Source organism: Mytilus californianus, unplaced genomic scaffold, assembly GCF_021869535.1.
Source record: "Mytilus californianus isolate M0D057914Y unplaced genomic scaffold, xbMytCali1.0.p SCAF_5, whole genome shotgun sequence".
Taxonomy (NCBI): Eukaryota; Metazoa; Mollusca; class Bivalvia; order Mytilida; family Mytilidae; genus Mytilus; species Mytilus californianus.
In genome coordinates, this window is record NW_026262701.1 from 118,289,840 (window position 1) to 118,317,570 (window position 27,731).

At 31.7% G+C, this 27,731-nt stretch overlaps 1 protein-coding gene across 1 annotated transcript in view; it reads right to left on the reverse strand.

Annotated features, from left to right (window-relative positions):
- Positions 1-13,593, reverse strand: part of LOC127700839 (uncharacterized) — a 68,687-nt gene extending 55,094 nt beyond the window's left edge. The window contains exons 1-2 of the mRNA XM_052204524.1: positions 13,069-13,593; positions 9,203-9,266 (exon numbers count right to left, since the gene is read on the reverse strand). The gene's annotated coding sequence lies outside the window, so the exon portion shown is untranslated. The remainder of the gene's footprint in view (positions 1-9,202; positions 9,267-13,068) is intronic.
- Between the last annotated feature and the right edge of the window lie 14,138 nt (positions 13,594-27,731).

Below are 27,731 nucleotides of genomic sequence, written 5' to 3' on the forward strand. Positions count from 1 at the left end.
CATTTTATAAACATATGTGGATTATAGATTTTTCAGTTATTGTAATAAATCATATTTATGTTAATTTCAACTTTTAAACTTATTTTAAGGAACAAGTTCAAGGTCTATAGTTTATATCTGTGCTGTCAGCTAAATAGGATTTTTAATATTTCGGTTAAGTATACAAGTGCCTATTTTAGGTTCAAGGTTTTATTGCTGTTTATAGGTCTGCACCTAAATTTGATATTTATATCTCAAATCAATTTAATGAAAATAAAACAGATCACACAAACTAGAATTCAAGGTCAAAGGAAATCTTCGATAAGAAATAGATTTTTACATTATGGTAATATCTGAATCAACGTAGTGACTGCCAACTTTTCCACATTTATGGGGGATTTCCCCCACGACAGGTATTGATCTTACTCTTGAACGAGTTAAAATGAAATTAAAGCACAATATACTCTTCAAATCCATAGTGGCTCGTCTTGTTTTTCCTTGCAGAATCTGCCTATTATATTAATTGTTAGTTTGTTCTCATCCTGAATGTGCATGAAATATTTGTCACTGAACATTAGAAGCAAGCAACAATCAATCAATCCTTTTGTGTTTTAAAACTCCCCATTGCCATTTTTCAGTTTAATACGCAGGTATTAAGTGTGTCACTTCATAATAATGTAACAGTATGATGCTAATGTTGTGTATATGCAATTGGGCACAAGACATTTAAGCTAAATCATAAAAGTGATCATGATATCATTTGGGCTAAAAAAAATTGGAGTCGAGGGCTAAAAAATTCTGTCTACCTGTAAAGGTAAAATCTATCTCTATTAATGTTTGATATAAAATATGTAAAACATTTATTTATATGTAATTTTAAACAAGAATGTGTCCATAGTACATGGATGCCCCACTCACACTGTCATTTTCTATGTTCAGTGGACCCTGAAATTGGGGGTCAAAACTCTAATTTGGCATTAAAATTAGAAAGATCATATCACAGGGAACATGCATGTGTACTAAGTTTCAAGTTGATTGGACATCAACTTCATCAAAAACTACCTTGACCAAAAACTTTAACCTGAAGTGGGACAGAGGGACGGACAAACGAAAAAGGACGCACAGACCAGAAAACTTAATGCCCCTACTATTATCGTAGGTGAGGCATAAAAATGCAAAACAAATACATGTACTTTCTGAAATTTTCATACTTGACTGATTTGATGAGTTTAAAGTGGTTTATCTGCCCACAGTATGGATATTGTTAAATGATTGCTATCAGGTATTGTTCATCTTTTTGTTTAACAGTTGAATATAAAACGAGTCACTATTTTATCTAAAAGTGTAGCAAAATGGAAGAGTGGACTTTCCTTTCATTTTGTGTCAATACAAGTGTATATCAGGGAAATACAAGTGTATATCAGGGAAATACAAGTGTATATCAGGGAGATGTGTCAATTCCAATTGTAATGTTTTTGTCATAACTATCAGCAGCTACATTACCGTTATATAGACTGATATTCTGGCTTACCACAAACACGAATATGATCAGCACAACTTAGCCCAGATGAAACATCATTTAGCCCAAATCTTCATTTCCCATGCAATTTACCTATCATTTATTTAATAAAAAATTCATAGTCAGGTTGGAAATTCATCCCTGGAATCCTGTATCTGGAGTTGAACATGTCTGATCTCTATTATACCTTATTATCAGGATGACCACGAAATAGGTTCCGTTCACTAAGGTTGAGGGTAAGGAATCAGTCACAATTTTTTTGAATATAAATGTATATATATCTTAACATAAATATGATAATTGTATGATTTATATGTAATTTTCATTTGTTTGTTTATGTTCGTTTATAAGCCATTGTCCCATAAGGGAATAAAGTGCTTATCAATAAAGTTAAAAAATTGGATACACAAATCCTTTAATAAACAAAAGAACAGAGGGGCATAACTTTTTTTAAATACTGATTTTGGAACTTGTATGAGACATTGGTAATATAAACCTATGATTTAAGTCTCATAAAAATCTGGCTAAAATTGTACACATGAGAGCGCTAACAATGCAATTTTCCATATAATTGATATTTCCAAGGGCATAACTCTTTCAAAAATAGTTGATCGGAACTGATTTTCTTACTTGTCCAAGACATTGCTGACATAAATCTATAATAAAAGTATCATAAAATTCTGGCAAGAATTGTACACATGAGAGTGCTAACAAAAAAATGCAATTTCCACATAATTAATAATTCCAAGGGGCATAACTCTTTTAAAAATTGTTGATCTGCACTGATTTTCTCAATTGTCTGCCACAATGCTGATATAAACCTATGATATAAACATTATAAAAATCTGGCAAGAATTGTACATGTGAGAGTGCTAACAAGACCGGAGGGACAGACAGAGATTGACGCCTGGTATTTCTATGTCCCCTGCTATGCGTCGCATGCAGTACAATAAACTGTTAGTATGTCTAACTTTTGTAGACAAATCACTAACACTAACAATTGTTGACGCTGCCAAAGTAAGAAACAGCATGTCTAGGTCTCACTTTGAGGACTTTTGTTGCAGGGGAGAGAAAAACGAGACAAAATAAAAGAAGAATGTGTTTGAGGATACAAATGCCCCCGCTCAAACTTTGCAACGAAAATGGGACAGACGAAGGCGGAAAGATGGAAGGACTGAAAGACGGAAAGAAGAAAGGACAAACGGTCAAGGTTAACACTTAATGCCCCAGACGCCTATGGCGGGGGCATAAAAATATCCCCATCCCAGTATGAACTTTATACATGGTATAAGTAATGTATTTTCATTTAGTATGTTCAACACTTACTTGAAATGCTTGTGCCTGTAAGACACATATGACCCCCGAAGATGGTCTAATATATGTGTATTAGTCCCAGTCAAGCAATAGCAGTTTGAAATATAACCAAACATTCATTGATTTTAACCTAACCAAATTACATAATCAAAACAGTTTTACTCAAAGAAAATGACAGCTTTAACTAAAAGGTGCTAAATCTGCTTATATATTCAAGGGAAATTTAGCAGCTAATTTAATAACTTAAAATAACCAAATTAACTGGTATAATAACAATCAAGAAATTATTAACTGTAAGAAAATTGCATTAATCCTTAATCATAGGTATTAAGTAATATAGCAAAGGTATAAAATAATAAATTTATTTATTAAAGTGTCACATATTAAATGTCTTAAAACATTTGTAATATTTACACATAAAACAATCAATATCCAGCCATAAAAATCTGACTTATGAGACACTGACAGTATAAAACTTTATACAATAATTATCAAAGTTAAAACAGCTAAACACTGCTAATTATAAAAAGTGTTTCTTATATCTGTAAAATTGTTAAAAAAAAAAGAAGAAAGTTATAATAAATAAAATCTAAATATATATATAAAAATGTCTTGACTATGGTTGAAAAAGGCATGTAACAAGCTTTAAAATTGTGTCTGTAATTGAAAATTTCTACTGATAGAAATATTTGCATTTAAGAGCAGTTAATTTAAATTCTAAATAAAATACATACTATGAAAATAACTTTCTGCGAATAAAAAACTTATATAATATTTTACAAAAATAGTGTTGGATATTTGAACCAGTTCATGATTTTTATAAATGTATCCTCCATATCAAGATTTTTAAGTGATCAATATATTTAGAGCATTTGGAAAATAAATTATAACATAAGTCACCATAAAGTTCGCATTCAAGAAGGAAATGTTTTTCGATTTCTACACAACCAAGGTTGCAAAAAACACAAGAGTCTTTCTTCTATCGGGATTGGCGGCCTGGAGTACCTGCCAATCTCATAGGCCACCGGACCATAACAGAGCCATAGTACGTCTTTCAGGCCTGGCAATATTTAGGCAAACATACGGTTCAGTTTTTACATTATCTTTAAACAGTCTAAATATGTGTAACTTATTTCCATTATGTATTTTGCGCTGATCTAACAACAATAATATATAATTAAGAATGTTCTTTCTACACAACTTTACTGAAATTTTGAGAATTAGAGAAAAAATTATAAAATATTTAAACATTAAGATAATTCGAGTTCATCTAAGGCAGATTATAAATTACCATCATGAACTGTCTTGCAAGTAAAAACTGTTGGATCATTTCACATCACAAACCATGTACATCACTGACATAAGTATAGTGAGAAATTGTTCAATTTGGTATCAATCTTCGAAATAATGCATACATTTGGTATAAGAATTCATATTAAAAAAGTTACTAGTTTAAAACTTGGAACAGAGTGACAATAGGCTTTTAATATCATGTACCCTGTACATGCTGTATGCAGAAGGACAGAAATTAATTCAGAGATGAAACAGTATGCCCTTCATTCATCTTAGCAGGTGCATTATACTTATTTTGAACCCATGCTTTTGTAACATTTTGGTAACACCACCTAGAAACACTGCTTCCCAAAAATTTAAGTCTAACTAGGCACTGTGATCTTGACCTTTGACCAACTGACCCAAATATCAATAAGGGGTCTTTCCAAGGAGCATTTTCAAGCCCTGAACATGTACGTCATGAGGTATGAGAAGGATGGACATATTGTTCAAAAGATATCATCCACAAACTAAACATACGGCCCAATTTCAGTTTATTATTTGTCACAAATCACACTTTGCAAACTGCAGAATCAGGATGAAAACTTTCAGAAAATGTTAGTATTAGCTTAGGCATAGTGATTCGACTGTGACTTCATTACAATGTTTATTGGAGGATTTATCAAATTTTTGGCAAATACAGGAAATAGACCAATCCAATTACAATTCCTATGTGAAGATTTTTTTGAACGAGAAATATACTCTACATTATTTCTCTTACTTCTGCATGTGTCAAGCAATAAATTAACAGTCAAAAACTTTAGTGTTTAATATCAAAGTACATATATTCCTCATTGAATTCTGGAATTAAAAGATATTTTGAAATACTTTTGGTTTTAAGGCCAAGTTGACTCCAAATCACAACTTTTCCTTTACTTAATGCTGGGGTCACACGTAATGTAAATTTGATTTGCATTAACTAATTCAAATTAATTTAATTCACTTTCGAAATGTTTTACGTCTGAATGTAAATTTTAATACGAATGGCAATGCGTGTCAAATTCGCTTTACTGTCCGAACGATGTAAACTTTTAATTCACATGATCAATTAATTAATTATAATTTAAAACAAAACAACCATTTTAGAGACAATTACATCTCCAAACTTACTCTTTTGATCGGATATGGCATTTATGGGAATCATTATTCCTACTCATTTCAATAACAGGGCTAGGGTTTTCCTATTTTTTCCAAGAAAATTTTTTCCTGTTATTTTGCACAAACCATTGCTAAACGAAAAAAAAATCTTTTGAATTGTCTTTGAAATTTTGCCTAGATTTATCACTTCTTAAAAAATTTCTCCTTTAGGGAACGACCATTTGATTTTTATGGAAGGTGCTAGGATCAAATTTGAAATAAAAAGGCAGGATCTCAAAAGGCTGTAATATTTTTAACTGTGTGATTCTTTCCATACCACAGTTTAATTCGAATTGAAGCAAATTAACTATATTTGCATTAACGAAAACGCATTTATAATGCAAATTGGATGATGCAAATTATGCAATTCGAATTTAGATTCGAATTAAAAAAAAAGTGTGTGAACATGAATAGCGAATTCGATTCGCATTTGATTCAAACTCAATTTGAATTAAATGTACCTTTGAACGAGGCATAATACTGAAAACACAACAAAAGTACAAGCTACTTCCTGAATTTCCCAGAGTATGCATAAATACAAAAACAAAAATAGACAGAAATATATAAATACCAAAATAGACAAACGAATTCAAAATATTGGCAATAAAACTTGCCATGTGTTAGGCCGATTATATTTTTACCAATAGTTGATTAAAAGCTCCAATTGAAATGAGCTATATAGATAGCTGGAATACTGTTGGGATCAGTGTTGTGATTTTCTGCATTCATTTGCATTAGTGAGTTATTAAATCAATAAGAAATCTATTTCATATCAAATTTCATATTCTTGCTGTATTGATAACATACTTCAGTAGTCTTGGTAAATTGAAATCAGAGACTGCAATCATAGTAATTAACTACCCATGTGTAAAGCTTCATCTTTTGTAAAGTATTACGATGGCTAATAAATCAGATTCATTCAATAGTACAGTCATGGTAAATCTCTTTTTACGAACCTACCAAACAAAATATTTCATGTCCAAAAACATGTTGGTTTTATCATTATATTTTTTTTATTTCCAGCTCTTTATTTCAATTTGTTTTATTTTATTGATTTATTTTTACATTCATCATAAAATAAACCCACAAATGAATGCATGCATGCAAGCTTTTTTTTTAAACCTTTACCTTTTGAAAACATGAAAGGCATTAAAAAAATTGTCATCAAGGAAAGTTTCCAGTTGAATTTTGAATGAAGATAATGAAATAAAATACCTAAGTTTCTATTAAGAAAGTCTATTATTTTAAAATATCAATTTCTCAGTGAATATGCGTTGACAGAAGCTTTACAATATTCTAAGAGTCTAATAAGAATTTTTTATAATAGCTTGAAACAACAAATATTTTGCATGTTTTAATTTTTTTCATTGACCAAGTTCAGCCCTATATATAATCATATCTTCAATACCCGTATGAAAATTTCAACAGGAGTTCAACTGGACTCCAGCTGGACTTGAGACGTATTCCAGTCTGACGTTGAAAAGTCCAGTCTGACATGAGCCGTACACGTACTTTTTCTTATACTTGGGTTATTTGCCAGCCGGTATTTTCTTAAAAGTCCAACCGCACTTTTTGTAATGCTGGCAAGAAAAAAAACACGGCTGGACTTTTGAGGAAATTTATTCCTTTCTGTAATATGATCAGCAGGATTTTTGTCTTAGAAAATTTAACATTCATTTATGAGCAGGAATTTAGAAACTTGAGCCATGTAACAGTGATTTAATAGCAGTTAGTCTTGTAGAAATGTGCCATCTGTTTTCAATTAACCTCAGTCTGGACAGGTCACAGGAAGTACTATCTCCACAGAGATTGAGGCCATATGTAGGAGAACACATTTCGAAATACATATTTCTGCAATTACTATCACTTTTATTAAAAATTTCATAATTAAACAAATTTATAATTGATTTTCTTTTTTTAATCTATCACATATTCAAAATTAAGGCACATGCAATTAGTCATAAGAGGAACATTTAAAACAACTCCTTAAACAACCTCATGTATTGCAATACAACACAATTTGATTTTGGAATAAACAGGAAGATGTGTCTTCTTTCTTGAACAAAATGAGAATTTTACATAATTGTGTGTAAAGCAAATGTTTGGAAGTAGTTCTTTTCACATTAAATAGAGAAGATGGATCCTTCTGACTGGCATCAATGACAAAATTATTTAGGAAGATTGCTGTTTGCATGTGTTTTGGATTGTATATTCTGGTAAGTACAATAAATTGAATTCCACCATTTTGGTGGTATTATCTGATATGCTCTTTTTATTCAAAATATAAATAGAATAATTACAATATTATAAATAGCTTAATTCTTATTTTTGAAGAGTGAAAAGAATAAAAAACCTACATCAAATATTTATATTCATGCAATAATTTTCATCTTGTCTGTTATGTCACTGTCACTTCCTGTTTTGAATTGTTATCAGGTTATGTAAAAAAATTTGTTATATTTTTTATTCCCTCTGTATTAAGGAATGGTTATTATTTGAGTTGTTATGAAAGTTTTTTAATTTCTACACTTTAAGTGATTTTCAAAGCCAACTTTATTTTATTTTTAGCCACTTTAAAATTATTTAGGCTATTATAACCACAAATTATTAGAAGTTAGCATTTAGCTTCTCAGTTCCCCATTTCTTGGTTTTGCCAGTAAGACAGTACAAAAAAGAAAAAGTAATAACCAGTATATATGCATAATGTCATCTGTTGTTTTTGTATTTTCAGATTATAGCAAGGGATGCATGATGCAAATTAAATCAGAAGAACCAACCATCTGAAGAAAAACTGAGTAGTGGCGGATCCAGGGGGAGGGTTCCGGGGGTTGGACCACCCCCCCCCCCTTTATCCTGAGTTAGGAACCCCCCTTAAGAAAATGGCAGGATTTGCCCCTGCTGAGATCATCTTTAAAAGTCAAACCGCACTTTTTGAAGTCCAGCTGGACTTTTTAAAGTTCAGCCGTACTTTGTAAAGTCCGGCTGAACTTTATAGAGTCCATATTTTTGCCATAAATGCCGGCTGGATTTTTATTCAGACGTACTTTTATTAAAGTCCAGCTGGATTTCATGAACCGGACTCCTGCTAATTTAAATATTTCGAGCCGGTTTACGGCTAATTTCGCTGAAAGTCCAGCCGGGGTATCTATTATAAGCAATTCAAAGAAAAGTCCAAATGAATATTATAAGTACGGTTCTCAGTACGGCTACAGTACGGCTACTGTCCGGCTGGAGTACGTGTCATGTTTTTCATACGGGTATACTCACAAGTTTCCATCTGAAACACTGTCATTTTTTGTATTTTAATTACTTAGCACATCAGTCTATTTTTATCAAATATTGTCTAAAAATTAAGCCTCATTTTACAAGTTTTTGTGATTATCTTCTGAACCTACCTGTAAAGAAATTATAGAAACATAAATCTACTTTGAACCTCACTGCAATAATTATTACTTAAATTATTCAACATTCTAATATGGCATAGTCATTTCAATTCTTTTGTACTTTGGCATAAAAGTGGAACATACTTAAGATTGCTGGAGAATCAATGGCTTCCATGGTTAAAAGTCATTTTGTCATTTTCTTACGTGATAATGATTTCTGACATTTCAAAACAACAAAACACACAGAAAAATGTTGAATTACATCATTTCTTCCTTTTTTTACAATCAGAGTAGGTCATAACTGGTGTGCTTCAATTTTACATCTTAAAAAAGGGAGTTCAGGAAAGGTCAACTTTATTTTGTATGAAATCAGGGACTAATTTGAAGCAAATAGCAGTGTTTTATTATGTGGGTAAAAGTTTAATCTTGTATTGTGATTAAGATTTTCTTGCAGTTATAAACATAACTTAAGCTTCTAGAATAACGATTTAGAGATTTGTTTTCCCTTAAAGTACAATTTATTTTAATGACTAATTACCTTTCAGGCTTTCACACTGATTCTAAGCTAGGAGTATCAGATCCTGTTTCCTTTATCGGAATGTCTGGAATGTATAAAAAAGAAAAAAGAATGGTTAATATTCAGGAAACATCAATGCAAGGGAAAACATGATACCTGTATTCCAGTAAACACAATAAATGTTTAAAAAAAGTTGATTTGACAGGTATGCATAAAAGAAACATGATGTGGGGGTATACATCAATGAAACAGCAACCCAACAACACAATCATGCAATAAGTCTAGACTCTAGAGTATAAGTTATCTTAAGTTTATATTTTTCTTTACAAATTTTTACACTCTTAAAGTTCAACATCAGATTTTGAACTGATTTTTGAAACTGTTGATACATGTACCTGTCAATTTCCTTTCAACTGTTAGCTAGAGCTCAAAATCATTTCAATTGGTTTTACAGTTCATTGTTTTGATAAATGTATTTAGCTGAATTTTGTCTCCAAATGACCTTAGATCTGTCTCTGAATAACCTTCTGACGTCAATCAACAATCACTTTTTAATTATCACTCAAATTTTCTAAATTGTGATGTCCAATTTTATGGGAACTTGTGTGATTTTAAGTAATGGCGGACAAATTTGCATACTAGTGATAATACCTCTATTGCATGTCTATTCCTACTTGACAAGTCAGCAGCCTTTTAGTCCAGGTGTTGTCTGGTTTTTATTTTGCATTTTTTTTTTCTTAAAATGCTATCAACTAAAATTGAACTATTAGAAGTCTCTGCTAAATTGTTTACATTTGTTTTCTTGGTGCTTTGTAAAGCTTACATTACAGTATTTGTTTTATGAAGACTGACCATGAACATCATGGTGTTCAGTAGAAGTTAATTTTCTCATTCATAGATCTTTTTTTGGTAGCTATCTTTGAAAATCAAACATCTTTTTATTTTTATAACTATTTTCTACAAAAGATTTACTGTAAAAAAAAATTTTGTGGACACTGTTTGTTGTTGCTTATAGTCCTTATCAGGCGAAGTAGCTACAATTTATTTTCTCACAACTTTTTAACATAGTAGGTGTATTTATATAAAAAAAGTTCCAAGTTTAACAAATTTGCTACATTTCGTATTCACGTTAACTTATTTCTACTTGCAATTTTTTTTTACAGTAGGCCCAAAATAATAATGGTCTGTAGAGTAAATTGTGTAATAGATAATTTCAAGGCCTAAATGATAAATTTTTGATAAGCTTCAACTGCTGATTATATATAAATTAAAAGAGTATAATAATACACCAATAAGACAGCAATCCTACAATAAAACCAGACATTTAGTGGACAACAAACAGTGTTCAACAATTATAGTAAATAAATTTAAAGCTATCAATAGTCCCAAATATAAACAGCTGAATCTGGCCTCCAGCTGTGGGATTTTCTTGCTGCGTTAAAGACCCACTGTTTATGCCTTGGGCTGTTTTCTGCCCTTTGATCAGGTTGTTGTCTCTTTGACATGATCCCTGTTTTCAATCTCAATTCTAAATACATGCATTATAGACTATCAAAGATCTTCCATTAACACAAATTCTTAAAAGGATAAAAAAATCTGTTGACTAATTCTATCCATAAACAGCTAGGACAGCTACTTAGTGTCAGTTTAACTTTAATGATTGTTGAAATATTGATTCTTTCACACTGGAAATCTACCATCTTGCAAGGATTAAATCTTAGATTTTAATTCACAAAAATAACACAAGATTATAGACATGATTTTACATCCTAGTAAAATAACCAAGTATTAGTATATATATTTCTCCATTGCAAGTTGCAACTATTATTGCAATTTGACTTGATAAAGAATTCTTAAAAAAGCTAAATTTTACCAAATGTTTATCTTAAGTTTCCATGATATCTGACCCTGTTATTCTAAAAAATATCAAATAAAAAAAGATGCTTTTTCATGCAAAAAATGTTAAAAAATTATAACGGAAAATATAAAAACTTACTCAAAGTGCTCTCGGACAAACCATTCTGATGATAAATAGAAATATGATAATTCTACTGCAGGATCAATTGACGAACAAATTTTGTGAAATGAAAACAATAAAATGTCTAGCTACTATATATACCATTTTCTACTGACTAAGGACGATAAAAGTCAAAATGTGCTCAGGTCAAATAAATCAGAATGTGTATCAAACATCTATCTGAGTCAATTATCATGGAAAGTCTCTCCAACTTCCATACAATACTTAAAATTAATTGTGTCAGGTTGAAAGATGATTATAATGAGACAAAATAATATAAACTATAGGAATATTGATAGTTTTAATGGTAATATTTTTCCCTATGCTAACATTGGAAGACATCTAACGGTAATGATACAATAAATATTGCTTGCAATCAATTTGTCTGTCTGAAAACAACATTGAAATCATTGATGAAAAATGAAAAAATATTTCAACTTCACTGCTCTTATACTACATTTATATTTAAATATGATAAAGAAAAAAGATACCAACTTAATAAACAATATTGCAATGAAGTCTCATTAAAGGTCTAAAAGTCTAACTTCATTGTCAGAAGTCAGAAGCTTTTAATGACTTCATAAAAATGTAGCATATAAATTCCCTTTTTACATCAAACATTACAGTCAGTTTTTGATGAAAAACACTAAAAAGCTGGCACTTTAGAATAACAGTGACCTTGACCTTTGACCTGCTGACCCCACATTTAATAGGCTTTTACCCCTTTCCCTTGTTTGTTCATCTGTATAAATTGTTCATCCAATCAAGGTAGGGAAAAACCAGCTTCAATCCAGAAACCATTTTTCCCAAATTTTTCTTTATTTTGTAATTGTGACCTTGACCTTTGACCCCAAAATCAAAAGGCGTCTTCATCTTCCCTATATTTTCCATCTTTATAAGTGTCATTACAATGAAGCAAGGGAGACTCAAGTTACCATCCTGTAGCAATTTTTCCAAAATTTGACTATTTTAGTAACAGTGAGATGACCTTTGACCTAATGACAGAAAAATCATTAGGCTTCTTCTTCTCTCTATATTCTGATGGAATGTAAGGATGATTTATTTCAGAAATCAAAGAAATTTATTATTTGGGATACACTTTCAAATTTGAAGCTTTGTACAAATTATACAATATTAGTCTATTTCACGTATTCATAATGAACTGTAAAATCAGCCTATAGTGGAGGTAACTCCCAACATTCATGAGAACACGTTTCTAGCTTAAACAGGCTTTCAAAAAACAAATCCCAATGAATATTGACTCAAATCTATTGTAACATAAATAAAAATTCATGCTTATTTTTGTATGTTTACGATGATGTTTTGAGAATTTCTTACATTGTCTGGTAGATATATAGGCTAGTACATTGTTTTAGCCATAAAAAAATGCCTTGAACAATTATTACTGGCAAAGCTCCCTCCCTTTCCCTAGGTATAAACCCACAAACAGACTGGCAAAGTTCCCTCCCTTTCCCTAGGTATAAACCCACAAACAGACTGGCAAAGCTCCCTCCCTTTCCCTAGGTATAAACCCATAAACAGACTGGCAAAGCTCCCTCTCTTTCCCTAGGTATAAACCCACAAACAGACTGGCAAAGTTCCCTCCCTTTCCCTAGGTATAAACCCACAAACAGACTTTTCCAAAAGTTGTAAGATCTGCCCATGGACTTGTTTATGGTTTACTAAATGGATTTTTTAGCAACAATTTATTATTTAAAGTGGTTTTTCTTTTTCCTTTAACATATAAATTATTTCTAAGAAAATAGGAAATTCACACAATTACCTGTAGTCATTTTGATCTTTTTGAAAGTTACATCATACCTATGAAAAAAACTTCAAATTAATAAGTATAAAATGTAATAATACTCACCAGTAAGTAAAACTACCTAGATCCGTCAGTTCTAAGGAACACAAGCTTGATCTTTGTAATCTTAGAGACCTTTTCTCAATAGCTTTTTCAAACTTTCCTCATAATAATATCTAATAACAACGATGAACAATTAAATCGTCAGACTACACTCTCCCCCACATATAAGATCAAGTAATTGTCCAATTTCCTAAAAGAGCTCATATAGCAATCATAGTCCTTCCGAAATAGAAAGTTAAAATAGATATTCCAAAAACCATTAAAAGTATTGCCTGCACGTCCAAACCTGTAATGTTAGAAGACAGATCAATACTGTATTGACCAGCCCATGCCAAATAATCAAAACTATCCTTGTGCTTTATAACTCCTCTCTTTCATAGGCCAATGGCACGAAATAAAGGCTATCTGCTTTGTCAGTTTGTTACAGTTTGTCCAATATACCATCGAGTTTGTACTGAATCAATAATCTTACAAAGATACAAAACATAAATGGCTCAATTCAAAGAAATACATTCAGTTTATCACAGTATTTTTTTCAATTAATCAATTTCTGCTAGGTGTCTGATAGATGAATTATTAATGTATCTGATTTATAAATGACGAGTACATAATGAATACCATGCAATTAACAGTATAAAAACACTTTTTTGGGTAGTTCATTGATTTCTGCATTACTGATTTTCCGATGACAATTATTCCGATGACAATTATTCCTCTTTACTGAGATAACAAATAAAACATTTATATGTGATTGGAAAAACTGTGTAGGTGCACTAGTTAGTAACTAATTTAACATCAGCTTTATAGATCTTTACAATAATTTTGTACTGACAAACTCTTTCATTTCACATTTTGAATCAGTTTCAAAAATGGTTGATTTTTATTGTTTATGTAATGCTAATTAATTTCAAATAAGGGGCCTCGGTGGCCAAGTGGTCTAAGTAGTTACTACTGTAATCACTAGCCAGTCAACACTGAGGTTATGAGTTCGAACCCCGCTTGTGCGGGTGCACTTGACTCCAATCTTAATTGACTAGGATTGTCAGTTTTTCTATCGAAGGTCAGTGGTTTTCTCCAGACACTCCGGCTTCCTCCACCAATAAATACTGGCCACCATGAAATAGCCCAAAAATCAAATCAAATCATTTTCAAATATAATTGAATTTTCCAAATATTCAAAGATGCTTTCTGTATAAAACATGTAACGTCACACTACCCATATTGCACAGTAATTGTACCCAGTTTGCTCAAATTCAACAAGGACAAAAACCAGGCATCTTATAGGTTTTCTTTGAAACTAAACAAAATTTTTTGTTGTTTCATTTGTAATAATTAGATATAAGAAGATGTGGTATGAGTGCCAATGAGACAACTCTCCATCCAAGTCACAATTTGTAAAAGTAAACCATTATAGGTCATATATATATATTCAACACAGAGCCTTGGCTCACACCCAACAGCAAGCTATAAAGGGCCCCAAAAATGACTAGTGTAAAACCATTCAAACAGGAAAACCAACGTTCTAATCTAAAATTATAAGAAATGAGAAACACTTCTGAACCACATCAACAAACGACAACCACTGAACATCAGGTTCCTGACTTAGGACAGGTGCAAACAAATGCAGCGAGTTTAAACATTTTCATAGGCATGTCTTTATGCTTAAAGATACACAAAACAGTCACTTTATATATATCAATAGATGTAACAGAAATTATGTAAAATTAGAGGGATATCAAATAAACATACTTCTGAATAATAATTAAAGAAGATGTGGTGGTATATGCTAATGAGACAGCAACCCCCAATGACATAAAAACAACAAAAAACTACTATCGATAAACTTACTCTTCTACAATAAACAAATGTCTATACCGAATTTGTCAAGTTCTAAATGTTCCTGTGTCTAGAACGATACATGCTATCAATAACAATTCCCTAATTGACAATAACATTAAGATTTAGCAAAACACATTAACCACTGATAAGTTTTCTGACGGGATAAAATTATTTATTTTATTGTATGCTGTGTCTGAAGTTTCCCGTTTATCAGTTACGTACATGTAGTCATATAAACATTTTCAAGTAAGTTACATCAATTATAGCATAAATTCTGTAATAACAATCAGAACAAAGGCTATCCATAAAATGCATACATCTTCTCTGGCTTATTATGTTATCAGATCATGAAACCATCAATATAGCATGATGATACCAGAAAAAGGAGACAGTATGATTTTTGCTCAAATTTGCCAACAAATCAAGAATATTTCAAAATTTCTCCAAATGTTGACTCATTTCAATACAAAAAAGTCCAGTTTTGGAGTAAAACATTATAGAATTATTGACCTTTAAAGAGGTTACGAAACAGTGATTAATCAAACCCAGAGATATAATATTCACCAAGGCCATTACTGCCTAGTGTGAATGTCATATCTCCGGGGTTGATAAATCATTGTATTAACTGACACCAACAAGTCAACAATTGTTTTATTACTGTAAATTCAGAAATTATTGCGTGCATTTATTATTGCGATTTTTAAAGAATGGACTAAAATGCGAGATTTATTATTGCGATTTCAGGAAAATCTGCATACAGATTTTTGTATCAGATATCAGAATGCGAGTTCTTATTATTGCGATGATCACCAAGTCGCATTATTCGCATTAATAAAAACCTCGCAATAATTTCTGAATTTACAGTATATTACTTTTTTTAATCCATCTTAAATGTCTTGTATTTTCTCAAGATATTTTATCCTTTCATACTAAATAATTATCATCTGCTTTGGCAGTTGCCTAACCTTTAAAAGGTTGAAATATTCAATAAAATGTATTAAAAAAATAACATTGAAAAAAGGAGAAGAAGAAAAATGACAAGGTGCACGATGTTGCCTAGGAAAAACTATTTATAGGTACACATTAGCTGTTCCAAATCTTATATTACGGGTAACCTCTCATGATTTTTCCCGCTGTGAATATAATGTTTTGTCAAAGAAGATTCAATATGTTTTAACCAATGAGAAAAGAGAATTTCTATAGTCATATAATAATTATATTTCAAGCATCATACCGGTATATACAGCCATGAAATACAAATGTACTTGTTATAAATTAGGAAAATGGCAATTTTTCATAATATTGACTTTTTTTACTCTTCATCAAGTCATAATTATTAATTTATTATATGAAGCACAGTTCTAATTAAAAAAAAAAATAAAAATATTGAAGCAGGAAGTATACTCTGTGTCTATATCTAATAACTTAACAAGAGTGCACACACTGAAATGTCTCGCCTGCTTTACTGACCATTGATTTTATGTTGAAAGTCTTAAAGATAAAGGTTTTATTAAAAGTATCACATAAACTTAACATTTTTAAAGGTCTATGAAAATGAGGTCAAGGTCAGATAAATCCTGTCAGACAGACATATACACCTTCCAATTTTTTTAAACACCAAATTTAGTTGACCTATTACTATTGGTAATTTGAAAAACAGATCAAAACATAAAAACTTAACATTGACCAATAAACCATGAAAATAGGGTCAAGGTCAGATTATACCTGTTAGACAGACATGTACACCTTACAGTTATTCCATACACCAAATATAGCTGACCTATTACTATTAGTATTTGAAAAACAGACCAAAACACAAAAACTTAATATTGACCAATGAACCATGAAAATGAGGCCAAGGTTAGATGATACCTGCCAGACAGACATGTACCCATTACAATCATTCCATACACCACATATAGTTGACCTACTGCTTATAGTATTTGAGAAAACCTAATCACATAACTTTAACCTTGATCACTAATCCATGAAATGAGGTTAAGGTCAGGTGAACCTTGTCTGGCAGACATGTAGACATTGCAAGGAACCCATATACCAAATATAGTTATCCTAATACTCATAATAAGTGAGAAATACACATGACAAATAAACTATCTTTTTTTTCAAGAAGTCGCTGAACCATAAAAATGAGGTCAAGGACAATGGACATATGACAGACGGAAACTTCATAACACAATGTATCTGCATACAAGATACGAAGCATCTAGGTCTTCTATCTTCTGAAATATAAAGCTTTACACAAACAGTTTACCCTGCTGCCGCCCGACAGATAGTAATACCTAACTCTTGCATACTGCGACTTTTGTCGCAGGCAAGACTAAAGCAATCGATTAGGGCCATGCATGAGATCTAATCCTAATGTAGCCAAAATAGTTGCGAAAAAATGTGCAAAATTGCTGGTCTGTTTTTTTTTTTTAATTACTTTTCTTTTGTTCTGAATAACTCTGCAAAATAAACCCCAAAAAGTACTTTCACAAATTTCATTTGGTTGTTTTTACCTACAATTTTTTAACTGCCACAGAATTTTGGCTGAATCATTAGACAACAACCTTTCTTCCAACACAATTTTTAGAAACAAGTAGAAGAAACCCAAATTTTGTGAACATATTTCTTAACAGAAGATGGTGCTGTGTATTAGGCCCTTAGCCAGGCTATTCCATAAAAAATTTTAAATCAAAGAAATTGTAATTCTGTAAAAAGAATTTCACTCAAAGCAAAACAAAATATCAAATCTAAAAGTCACCAATAAACAACTACAAGGAAAATATGGTCAATATCTACAACCAAAGAAACATTTTGATAATACAGTTTTGTGCAAGAGTTTTGTGAAAAGAAATAATGAAACTATACATAAAATTCAGTTCAATTTCTAAAAGCACATTAAAAAATGCAGACTACTGCAAACTATTGAAAGGACTACAGGATGGTTGCATTCTAGCTAGACCGACTTGTGCACCTATTGAATGGACTGCAGGATGGTTGCATTCCAGCTAGACCGACATGTGCACCTATTGAAAGGACTGCAGGATGGTTGCATTTCAGGTAGACCGACTTGTGCACCTATTGAAAGGACTACAGGATGGTTGCATTCTAGCTAGACTGACATGTGCACCTATTGAAAGAACTGCAGGATGGTTGCATATCAGGTAGACCGACATGTGCACCTATTGAAAGGACTACAGGATGGTTGCATATCAGGTAGACTGACTTGTGCACCTATTGAAAGGACTGCAAGATGGTTGCATTCCAGCTAGACCAACTTGTGCACCTTACTTTCCTTCTGTACACCAAATATAATTGACCTATTGATTATAGTATCTGAGAAACAGACCAAATCAACTTGAAAAGAGCTTATGTGGTACTGTTACACCACTGTCCCAGGTTCGGGGAAAGGTTTGGTGCCAGCAAACAAGTTTAACCCCACTACATTCTGTATGTGCCTATCCCAAGTCAAGAGCTTGTAATTTAGTGGTTGATGTTTGTTGCTGTATATCATACTTGTTTTTTGTTTTATTGTTTTGTACATAAATCAGGCCATAAGTTTTCTCGTTTGAATTGTTTTACATTTGTCATTTTGTGGCTTTTTATAGGTTACTATTGTGGTGTGGGTTTAGCTCATTGTTGAAGGCGGTACAGTTGCTAACTTCTATGTCATTCTGTCTCTGGTGGAGAGTTGCCTCATTGGCGATCATACCGTGACATCTTTGTTATTTCAATATTTAAACTGATCAAAATGTCAGTTTAAGATTGTCTGACAGACATGTAGACCAGTGTAGACCTTGGAAAATGATTCAATATACCAAATATAGTTACCAAATATTTCATAATAAATTAGAAAATCATGTGATTAAAAAACTAGTTTTTTCAAACAGCCACTGAAGTTTCTGAACCATGAAAATGAGGTCAAGGACACTGACACCAAACAAAAACTTCAGACATAAGGCATCTGCATACAAGATATGAAGGATCAAGGTCTTCTACCTTCCGAAATGTAAAGCTTTATACAAATATTTACACACCCATCCCAGCTGCTACCTGAGAATCATTCTATGACATTTGTTGCTTTTGAGACAAAAATAAGCTCTTTATCTACAGGCATAATGGAAAAAGTTTAAACAACAGTTGGATTTTGGAAGAAAGGAAGTACAGAATAATGGATGTGGGTAGCATTTAAATCCCTGGACACTGATTGGATGGGGCAAAAAATTATGTACCATTCAAAACATGCCATTACCAAAATATTGATTACTGGGCAAATGGTACTATGAAATAATAATTCTCCACTACCAACATAATCAACTCAGTAAAAGTATCATATATATGTAATAAGTCGTTGGTTTGCTATCTCATTGACATATACCAAACATCTTATCCATAAACAATATCAATTTCAGTGTTCTGAAAAAAGCCTTCATCAGTTACACTGGAGTAAGTTATGAAACAAACTACCAATCAAAAAGTGTAACTAATGTCTCTGTCCTTGTAATCAAATCAAAGCAAAAGAATTCAAGCCATGATTAATCAATGTACTGATGTCTTCTTTTAGCTGTGTCAGCATGAGCTAGCTGTACTGCACAGAGAGCCTGTTTATAAACTTCAATGAAAAAACTGGTAATGAACTAAAAATATGACCACAGGTCATCATCATCATCATCCTTAAATAATTTGTCTAAATTGAAATAGTTTAGTTACATTTCACTTCATGTATAAATGAGTAAGTTATTTACATTCCTTGGCAACAAGAAAAAGATATATGAAAAACTAATTGAAATTAACAGTTCTTTACTTTTTGAAGTATGCTTATATATGGTAGTGGCAAGTTTTCAACAGTCAGTTATTCAAGAAAACGTATGCCAAATATGAAATATATTGTTGGCAATTATTTTAATGATTATGTGGTTTAAAGTTTAATAAAATGCTCCGCTGGGCGCAGCTTGATACGACCGCAGAGGTCGAACCCTGAACAGTTGGGGCAAGTATGGACACAACATTCAAGCTTGATACAGCACTGAATTTGGATTGTGATTAAATATTTGACACAGCATAGGTTTCTGACACAGAATGAATGTGGTCTATGAACTTAAAAAAATTTAATTTACCTATTCAAACCATATCATTATTATTTGCTTTTATATATTAATCAGAAATAACCAATTTAAAATGGAAAATTTTAAAGAAAAAAAGGAAAAAAAGTTAAAAAAAATCCCTCTCCCAAATTTTTTGAACCCCCTTATGATTCATCACCCCCAAACTCAATCCCAGCCTTCCCTTTGTGGTATGGTACCTTGCAGTACAATTTCAGAGAGATCCATACACTTGAACATGTTGAACACAAGTTATTGTCTGGAAACTAGAAAAATGCTTGTTTTAGGCCCCTTTTTGGCCCCAAATTCCTAAACGTTTACGGCAATTACCCCCAAACTCAAACCCAGCTTCCCCTTGTGATATGGAACCTTGTTACATACAATTTCATAAAGATCCTAATTCCTTAACTGTTGGTACCATAACCCCCAAAATCAATCCCAGCCTTCCCTTTGTGGTATGGTACCTTGCAGAACAATTTCAGAGAGATGCATACACTTGAACACAAGTTATTGTCTGGAAACTAGAAAAATGCTTATTTTTGGCCCCTTATTCCTTAATGTTTTGGGCAATTGCCCCCAAACTCAATTTCAGGTTTCCCTTTGTGATATGGAACCTTAAATTACAATTTCAGAAAGATCCATACACTTACACACAAGTTATTGTCATGAAACTAGAAAAATGCTTGTTTTTTGCCCCTTTTTTGGCCCCTAATTCCTAAAATTTTGAGGCAATTACCCCCAAAATCAATCCCAGCATTCCCTTTGTGATATGGAACCTTGTGGTACAATGTCAGAGAGATCCATACACTAACACACAAGTTATGTCTGGAAGTTACAAAAATGCTTATTTTTGGCCCCTAATTCCTTAACTGTTGGTACCATAACCCCCAAAATCAATCCCAACCTTCCTTTTGTGGTATTGAACCTTATGGTAAAATTTCATAGAGATCCATTCGCTTAAACTAAAGTTAGAGTGCGAAAACCAATGTGTCTTCGGACGACGACGACGTCATACCAATATACGACCGCAAATTTTTTTTCGGTCGTATAAAAAGCGAGGGTACAAATAAACAATTTTTTTTTATATGTATACTGATGTGCTAAATCAACATGCAAAATTCAAGAATTTGAACGAATAAGTTTTCTACCTAGGAAAACATTTGGAATTTTGGCAGTAACCATAAAAATTGTACAGTTTTTTTTCCCCATTAATTACTGGAAATAATCAGCATATTTATAGCTGCTTGATATCAGAATGTCATTTACAGATATTTATACAGTTTTCAATGCTTATTGTTATAAAATTTCACAAGTGTTTCTAATGCACAAAAGGTGAAATCTATACAATTAAATTTTAATTCCAATTAGGCATCAGGAAAATAAGCTGGGTTCTAGCTAGGGTCTATCTTTTAACTTATTTATAATGAGTTTTTTTTTATACTGCATAGAAAATAATATACTGGTAAGTTACTCTCTCATTGAAATCTGACCCACATCTACTTTCCTTTATCATAGTTGAAATTTTTAACAAAAAAGAAACATAGTTTTAGTGTCTAGAACATGGTGGCTGCTGATTTCATACTTAAACTTGTACATTAAGGTTTATGACCCCTTCTGTAGCACTGTGTATTACGAAATTTTCAAAGTGTATTAATATCAAACCAGCAAAAATACTGAAAAGATGAGACATACCATTTTGTACATAAACCAAAGGGAAACCTGGTTTACAGAAATTATGTCTATTGTCTTATTGCATTTAGTAGAAAATTTGGTTTTGTGTCAACTAAAGCAAATATTTTTACAGAAAATCCAGACTTAATTACAGAGACTTCCATTAAAATATTTGAAACCTAGATTACTCACTAGTTAATCCATGGTGTGCTAGCGTTTATTGTTTACAAAAAATCTCCTGCTGAATCATTAAAGTCAAGGGGCACCCTAAAAGGTGTACTTGAATGGGTCCATATTTGTACTTTTTTTAACTAATATCTTTATCTAAAGACTTGTTTTAGTGAAAACGTTGCTAGCACTGCATGCAGTAATCCACTTTCTATTTAGTACATAATTGTCAAATATAATGATACACAGGGAAAGGCAGTGGATTTTTATAAAATTTCCATCAAAACAACAAAAGGTTACATAATCCTTAAATTTTGACAGTAATAAAAATTTGGTATAATAGTAGGTTAAAGTGTGCAATTATTCATATATATATGTATCTACAAATGTATAATGATTTGTACTTAAGAAATATTTTTAAATGTTTTTGGTTATAATTCTTTTTTCCTTGACTTCATCTCTTACATTAAAGAAAAATAAGAAATATATGACTATAAAAAGAAATTCTAAATACCAAATTAAAGGCAACACAAAATATGTTATAAAAAAAATTAAACTGTCATATTACCATCACAGCTAACCATTATTTAGCTCAAGTTCATCTTTTTTTTTCTGATCAAAACCAATGTAATCACATTTATAACCTGAAAAAAGATATTGATTTATAATAAACACTTATGTGTGAAACTGTCATTAAACTTTAACACATTTCTATCAATCAATGATGTAATTGTCATCAATTTAATAACACATTGGTTACAATCACAGAGGCCGATCTAGAAATGTTTCAAGAGGCTGCCACCAAAACAAACTTTCAAAATATTTCAATTTCTTTTTTTTTTTATTACGGTCATTAAGGTTGTAACAAAGCAAATGGTAACACATGATATACAAAAGTTTCCAATTTCATTTTCTTCCGAATTTTCTTTGTGGTTTTGTGGTGATCGTCTAGAGTGCAGGAGGTTGAGAGTTGAACCCCGTTGGCTCAAACTAAAGACTTGAAAAATGGTATTTCCTGCTTCTCCTCAGCAGTAGAATTAAGAGTAAAGACTGGTTGACTCTGAGTAAGAACAACGTGTCCTACTAGGGTGACGTCTTACTGCAGATTGTTTAATTATGAACTAGCACACCAATTTGCCACTGGACTTTAAACAGTCATACATCATTATCATCATCATTTTTTCTTTGATGTCTACGAGCAAAAGTGTAAACAATCATATCAAGGTCTGAGTCATAACATAATGCATTGAATCAGTGCTTATCTGTATAATCATGTCTTGCCTATTATTGCAGGTAAAATCATTTTTAGGAATATAAGCTAACTATTTGAATGCTCACTTTAGCAACTGGTTACTTTTGTGCTGACAATTTTAAGAATCAGACACTGATGTTTGGATGGTCAAACTTGTTGAATTTCTTTATGCCTTCAGTTGCTAAATTTGGCAATGTCGCTTAAGTATTTTGCCAGAAATATAGTCACATATTAACTTCGGAAGAAAGATCTCTTGTCTAAACAAGTCAACATGCTATATATAGCTCCATTAAGGTTCTTAAGTACTTAGATTTGGCTGATTTGTGGTTTTTCCTGAAGAATGGGTAAAAATCAAAGAATGCATGTATGAAAGTAAAAAATGAATAAAATTTAGGATGTTGAACTTGATTATACTCAGTACCAATGAAAAATTACTCAGATTTTAGCATTACAGTGGCAAAAAAAGTTAATTTGTTTTTGGAAAATATGGAAATAACTTCTAAACATTTCAAATATAAATATATAAAATTAAAGAAGGAAAAAAATGTTAAATCAAATTAAAGGTCGATGATTACAAGTTTATTGTTCAAAAATACTTTGAATTATTGTCCATAAAGGCACATCTTTTCTATTTTGCCCAGAGGTTATCAATTGTATTGGAAATAGAATAACAGGTTTATTTTTTATTAATGATAGACTAATTAATCAATTAATAAAAATTTTAATTATACTCTATATGGTGCACCATTTTTGCCAACCTCAAGTGGGGGGTCATGTGCTCCCGGTGACACCCCCTGGATTCACCTTCAGATATAAATCTTCTGTATTATGGGGGGTAACAAAATAGAGAATAATAGTAAAAAAAAAAAATAAAGCACAGAGGAAAACGGCCAAAATTTCAAAAAAAATACGAAAATGTACTATAAATCAAAGAAAAGAGAAACGAAACCCCCCTCCCCCCCTTTTCCAGACCCTCCTATAATCATTATGCTTATGTATGTTTACAACTCGTTGGGTATCTGAAATTTTTAATCAATATAGAAATTACAGAACACAATAAAACTATTCAAAAATGGTTTTTAATGACAAACCATGCAGTAACTTTGGCTTAGTTTATTAGAAAGTAACAGTACCATGGGAGATAACTCTATAGTTCAATTTATACACTTTTTTAAAAACTATCAAAATAGTTAGTATCCAAGCCCATTGCAACTGCTGTCTCCTTGAATCAACTGAGGAAGATTCGAAATGATAAACATTTAAAGTCTTTAAAATGATTTCGCGGACAATGCAGTATGTAGTACTAGTTATTAAAATTTGTAATTTATACCTGGCAGAGAATCTGTAGTACAATGGGAGATTACTCAGGATTTTAATTTGGCGGGAAACTCTAAATACATACCGCAAATTCTTTATTTAAAAAAAAATCTCATGGTGAATTGTCTTTGTCTGTATCGTCCCTTGAATCTGGATAATCTGTAATATTACCATTGGAGATTACTCTGGATTTTATTTTGTCGGGAAACTCCAAATTACGGCGTAAATTCATTTTTTTATTCAGCGCTGATTGGGTCAATATAATATCAATATTGGCGCATTGTCTCTGTTTGTATCGTCCTTTTAATCTTTATCTGTAGTACCATAGATTACTCTGAATTGTATTTTGGCGGGAAACTCCAAATTACCGCAAATTCATTTTTTTTTTAGAAATATTCCTTATCTAGAGATGATTGGGTCACATAATACCAATATTGATACCTTTTCTTTGACTGTATCTTTTTTTAAATGTGGATAAAACTAACTCAATGCTAAATTTCAAGTATTAAAGGTTTTTTTTTTTGGCCGCATTTTGACCCGTAATAACTTGATTTTCAAGTACAAGGGACCTATAGACGTCAAAAAGATATGATGGTTCTAATTTGATGAAGCTGAAATTTTAATAGTAGTTTCAGGTTGCCATACGTGATATATCAACATGCCTTGGTTATTATAAGGACATTTTAATGAAGACTGCATGATTTCCACATTAAATATTCTGGTCCTTACATGTAAATAAATTAAAATGAAAAAAATGTTAAAAGAATGTCTGTGTTTTACATAAGCTCTATACTGAAACTGAGACTACTATAAAATATATAGTAGTCTCAGACTTAGATTACTTATTCAAGTATACGTACATACCTAAGTACTTCTATTGAAGACAAGATCGTAGAGGAATATATTGTAAAAACACATGCTCTGAAAGCTGGTGCTGCCAGATGATTTAAATTTCTTGTCAGTTTAAATATAGCAAGATGATGTATCCATGACGTGCATTTGTTCTTGAATTTTATTTAATTCCAATTTTCTCAAATTTCCAGAACAATGATTAGATCATTATTTCTGCTATAAGTTCTTCCTAAATAGCTTAGGAAAATTTCCTATATAATTTGCAAAAGTCCCTAACTAACTATATTTTTAGAGTTCAGAAGTAATAATGCAAATAAAAAAAAAGAAAAAAAAAACAGCAATAGTTATAAAATAAACCAATGAGATCAACATAGAAAAGTCCATTTAATCAAATTTCATGAAAGATAGTCAGACCTTTTATCTAGTAAAAAGAAAAAAGTGCAGATATATTCAGGAATTAAAAAGAACTAATGATTAGTTATATTGGTTTTTTGTGCAGATACACGTAGTCTTCATACATTCGTTTTAATAACAATTTCACAAACAAATTTAATTTAAGTCATTGTATAACAATCATTATGAATAAATGCAAGATTTGAACATTATATATAGTTCTGTGCATGATCCATTATATTCAACAATAAAAATAGCGTGACATGTGTAAATATTGTAAACTTTAAATAGGCTTTAATACAAAACAATACGTTAATTGATTAAATGTATCAGTATCCAACACACAGTTATTACACTTTTAAGCACTCTCTACTAGGGTTTTGTAACGACCTTGAATACATTAAAGACTCTCTACTAGGGTTTTGTAACGACCTTGAATACATTTAGCACTCTCTACTAGGGTTTTGTAACGACCTTGCATACATTAAGAACTCTCTACTAGGGTTTTGTAACGAACTTGAATACATTAAGCACTCTCTACTAGGGTTTTGTAACGACCTTGCATACATTAAGCACTCTATTCTAGGGTTTTGTAACGACCTTGAACGCATTAAGCACTCTCTACTAGGGTTTTGTAACGACCTTGCATACATTAAGCACTTTCTACAAAACGACCTTGAATACATTAAGCACTCTCTACTAGAGTTTTGTAACGACCTTGAACACATTAAGCACTCTCATACCTACAACTATTGTAGGAGTGTTATGAAATTTATCGTAGGTTTATATCCGCAATGTCTTGGGTGAATTCGAATATCAGTGCTGATCATTTTTTTGACAGGAGTTGATATGTTAAACCTTGCATTGTAAGCACCCTCATACGTGCATTTCTTGTCAAATTTTTATGAAGATTATATCAAAAGCTGATATCAACAAGGTCTTGAAAGAGTGCCAATCAACTATTATACAGGAGTTACGCCCCTTGGATGTACGGATAATAACATCTCATGTCTACGGTTTTTGTAAGATATTTAATAAAAATTTGAAAGATTTGTTTTAGTTATTCTCAGTCGGCTGATTAAATAAGTGCAACGCGGTGGATATTGAAATGCTGTTCTCTTATTGATTTTTGATTATTTTTTATTTTATACACTTCAGTAATTAAACATATGATACAGATTTTATAATTCGAGACCATTGTTTATTTGTGAAATAGATTTGATCATCTACGCTGGAGATGGAAAGTACGAAATATATAAAACATTTAAAGCATAAAAAAGGGACATATTGAGACGAAAAGTTGGGTATACAACTTGACTATAAAAGTGCGTATCCGTGTGTTTGTGCTGTGTTGTTGGGTGTAAAAGTTTCAGGTCGTGCCTTTCACTCGTACACGGACGACAAATGCCAAGTATACTCTTAACAGGGTTACCCTAGAAATCTACTGGTAGCGTGATTAAGGGAATCCTGGTCACATAAATAAATAAATGGGTCCTGGTGTGAACGAAGTCTTGATAGTGAACATAAACACGAAGTCGAATAAAAGTTCAATACTGTATTATCAAAATCACCCGACTATAACAAAGTTACAAGTATAACAAAATGTACATCTAACTTCAGGCTCAACAATACGGTTCTCCTCTCTACTATAAACGTAACTGTCCTCTCCTCACTATAAATTCTCTCTGTCCCCTTCTATCTCACGCTCTTTTTCTCTTTTATATCACTCCTACAAGCCCGGATACAAATATAGACTACTAGGGCAACCGGGCTCCGTGTATTCCGTGCTCCGGAAATCCGGGTGCTCCGGTAATCCGGGCTCCTATTGTTTCGTGCTCCTTACATAAATTTACTAGGGCACAATATGCAAATCATTAGGGCTCACTAGTCAAACAAAGAAATCTAAATATAACTCTTATTTAATATCTCTGATGATCGCTAACTGTATTAAATGGCTATTTGTGAAAATACAATTGTATGTAAGCCTGATACAATTACACAACACACTTGACCTCACATATAAAAATGTTACAATATAAAGAAAAAACAAAACGGTCTAGGGTCCATTT